Genomic DNA, 3,055 nt, shown 5'->3' on the forward strand with positions numbered 1-3,055 from the left:
GTTGGAAGTCTCATGTATGTCATGCTTTGTACAAGGCCTGATATTTGCTTTGTTGTTAGCATGGTAGTAAGATATCAATCTAATCCTGGCCTGAGACATTGGACTACCGTAAATAACATACTCAAGTACCAGAAAATGGCTAAGGACTATGCTCTAGTTTACAATGCAATCGAGCTTTGCCCTTTAGGATATACCGATTCAGATTTCCAGGCAGATCGGGATTCGAGGAAGTCTACTTCTGGATATGAGTTCACCTAAGAAGGTGGTGCCGTAATATGGTAAGTGTAAAGCAGAAATACATTGCGGACTCTACCATGGAAGCTGAATATGTGGCTGCTTCGGAGGCTGCAAACGAAGCTGTATGGCTTAAAATTTTCCTTCTACACTTAGGTGTGATTTCGAATTTGCCCAAGAGCATCACCATTTGTTGTGACAATTCTGGTGCAGTGGCGAACTCGAAAGAACCGAGAGCTCACAAAGCGAGCAAACACATAGAGAGAAAGTGTCATATCATTCGTGATATAGTGCAGAGAGGAGACATACAAGTAGTTAAGATTGCGTCAGAGAACAACCTGGCAGATCCTTTCACAAAGGCGTTAGCGGTCAAGTCGTTCGATCGTCATGTTGAAGGAATGGGAGTTCGACTCATATAAGACCTCAACTCACTTTCAGTATAAGTGGGAGAAATTAGGCGTGCTGTTAGCACGTTTTGTACACTCGAAAGTGTTTTGAGTATAAGTGGGAGATTGTTAGAGTTTTGTATTCTAAAAATCACCTTTCGAGTGATTGGATATTGTAATAACTCTTATTTTATTTTCCAAGGAATAAAACGGATTACTTTTGTCATAATGTTGTTATGTGTTACATTTAAAGGTTGTTTTATTACATGTTTAAATGTATAAGAAACTTAACAAAGTCTAAGTCTTTGTTTTAGTATATCGGCTGTGGACGTCGTCCACTTTAAGGTAACACGGTCAGTTCTGAAAAAAGAAAAAGAAGAATTTCACAACCTAGATATGCTTTGACTACCTATCGAGAAAGGTTGCAATGTAAGTCCGATTGTTTATAAGCCTTAGTGAAATAAGATGACATTGGTGTGGTATAGCACTGAACAGATCTAACAGCAAGACGTGTCTTTATGCTATCTACTGAAAGAGAAGTTCTTGATGAATAAGTATTTCTTAATCTATATACGTTAGCATTGAGCATACGATATTGATTATGCACTACTTTGACTTATCAAATGGTGCGGGTTTTTCATAACCCAATAAGCCTGTTATATTGGGTGGTGGTGATTAATATCTAGCGGTGCTAGGATTGCTATAATATAGAAACGCAAGCGAGGGGAGTCTCGCTTGATAATGTCCTCAAGAGGAGCGTGAAACAAGGTTTTTATTATTCGGAACCTAGCTAGTTGGAGTTTGATTACTCTATGAATAATAAACAAGGGTTTCGTGCTTAGTCCATTCTTGGAATTAATAAGAAGTTAATTAATTTTAGTTCATAACAGATAATAAATAATTAATGGAAATCTGTCTCAAGTGCGAGAAATAAACATTTAATTTAAAATGAAAAAACGGATTACTTGTAATTTAGGATTTGGATGAGCAATGCAATATTATTTCTGTAGTGACTGCAAATAATATTCCAATATAAGCTTATATTAAATTGTGGGTTCAATTTAATCAGTCTTAAGCTAATTGGGGGAGGACATATCCAAAACCTTCCATAGATCCATGACTGGGCCCAATATGAACTAAATATAAATATGAGAATAAAGGAGAGACAGGTAGAAAATAATATTTTATTTAAAATTTTCATCCATCACATCACAATGTAGGGATCGAATTTTTCAGCTCTCCTCCGTAAGAATTTCTCTCTTCTTTACTCGAGTCCTAGTGTTCTGATGAGATCAGCCCACACTGACGTCGATAGTCATGGCAGCAAATTTCAAATGACGTCGTTGCGGGGGATGGTGGCGTTTACCCTACATTTACTGTAAGACACTTTGGGTGTAATTATTATTAATATTTTTTAATTTCTTGTTTTGATTTCAGTTAAGAAACAGATCAGAGCACCATAGAGAAGAATCAACGTCCTGATCTATGTCGATCAAGTGTTTTCCCTGCTGGTGTGAGCCAAGAGGACTGCTGAAGCAAAGGAACACATAGATGGGCGGAGCGTCTTAGGTTTTTCTTAAGAATTTTAGTTTAAATTTTGTAAATAAACTTTTTGTTGTTTTCTGTTTTCCTTAGTTCGAAGGCACCATGTCCAGGAGACGAATAGAGGAAGACGAAGGAGTGGAGCTAACCACAGTTTTCAGGCTTCACAATTACAAAATTAGGGTTTCTTCCCCATTCATCCAAACACAATTTTTTTTCTTGCTTCCAACACACAATCATGCTTAAAAAGGTTCTCACAATCACGTTCTCATATAATCACACATCATTCACCAATGATTCATTCAAACTTCACACATATTCAATCAAAATCGCATATTCACAATTGTTCTCATACGAACACAAATTCCCGCCAATTAGCTATGCGATCTAAGATTCCTACACTCACTATATGCATGAAGGAATCAAGAACAAGGTTTTCAATGGTGAAGATGAGGGAAAAGATTCAATTATACCTTCTTAAATCGAAAACCAAACGGTAGAAGCAAAGATTGATACGATTCGTCGGGAACTCTTGAAAATTAAACTCCAATGGATGCAAGAACAAGGATTGGAAGGAATTTTGGAGAGGATGAAGAGAGGGGGAGGAGAGTGGCGTGTGGAGAGAGGGAGAGGATGGAGGTGGACGAAAATTTGATGGAGAATGGGGGCAAAGGTTTAGTTTAGGTGATTAAATAGTCCTAGCTTTAATCCCATAAATAAATTAATTAATTAATTGTGGAGGAATAAAATAGAGGCCAATAAATAAAATCCCAAAATTTAAAGGAAGGCAAGTTTTCAAAAATTATGGCTAAAAATTCAATAAGGAATTTATTTTGTATTTACTTGGAGAGGAGTAGATTCACAATTTAGGAAATAAAACAATGAATATTCCA

The sequence above is a fragment of the Salvia splendens genome, chromosome 8, assembly GCF_004379255.2.
Source record: "Salvia splendens isolate huo1 chromosome 8, SspV2, whole genome shotgun sequence".
NCBI lineage: Eukaryota > Viridiplantae > Streptophyta > Magnoliopsida > Lamiales > Lamiaceae > Salvia > Salvia splendens.